This window comes from Octodon degus, unplaced genomic scaffold, assembly GCF_000260255.1.
Source record: "Octodon degus isolate 3935 unplaced genomic scaffold, OctDeg1.0 scaffold00109, whole genome shotgun sequence".
NCBI lineage: Eukaryota > Metazoa > Chordata > Mammalia > Rodentia > Octodontidae > Octodon > Octodon degus.
In genome coordinates, this window is record NW_004524685.1 from 2507255 (window position 1) to 2508201 (window position 947).

At 36.9% G+C, this 947-nt stretch overlaps 1 protein-coding gene across 2 annotated transcripts in view; it reads right to left on the minus strand.

Moving 5' to 3' along the window:
• Positions 1 to 947, minus strand: part of Hs2st1 (heparan sulfate 2-O-sulfotransferase 1) — a 186280-nt gene that overhangs the window by 42384 nt on the left and 142949 nt on the right. The window lies entirely within an intron of this gene.

Consider the following 947-nt stretch of genomic DNA (forward strand, 5'->3'; position numbering starts at 1 on the left):
AGCAAAGCACAGGGACCACGGTTCAATCCCCCAGCACCACATGCCAGCCAGCCCCGCCCCCTGGTGGGCTGAGCTGGCCACACACACTAAATAAACAAATTAAAAAAATTAAAAAAAAAAAAAAAAAAGTTACACTGGCCAGGGAAATGGCTCAGTGGAATAAGTGCTTCCCTGGCAAGCGCAAGGGCCTGAGTTCAATCCCCGGTTCCGCAAAATAAATAAATAAAAATAAATAAAGAGTTACATTGGTAGCCTATTTTTTATTTGGTCTTCAGCCCAGAAGTTTTCCTATGACCTCATTCTCCATTAAAATGCCTTTCTATCATTTCTGGAAATTTTCTAGAGTTGCTTTGTGTATTTTTTAAAAAGGAAAAGTCTATATAATCCAACATGATTATTTCTACTGCTGCCTCAACAGGAAATTTCAGTAAATACCATATCTTTTGTGGTACCAAAATTGATAACTGTGTTCTATGTGGACATGGAGAAGGTTCTCATACCTGTCGTGATACAATACTTCTGTCACTTGATAACATGCCTCCCTATTTATAACAGACTTTTAAAGAACTACTATTAATGTTCCTCAAACTATTCCATATAATGAAAACAAAGAACTCTTCCAAACTGATTCCATGAAGCTATGTAACTGCTATGAAAACCAGTTAAGGAACAAGAGAACTATAAACCAACACCAGTGATAAATATAGATTGAAAAATCCTCAATAAATATTTTCAAATCAAATTAATCATTTAATTTATAAACAGATTACATATCATGATTGAATGACTTGGTTTTATCCAGGGATACAATGGTGATTCAATATACACAAATGAGGAAATTTAATTCCCCACATAGGGGGCCTGCCCGGTAGCTCAGTTCTTTAAGTGGCTGCTTCAACAAAACAGTCAGGCTCAGGTTGCTTGGGTTCGATCCCCACAACACAATA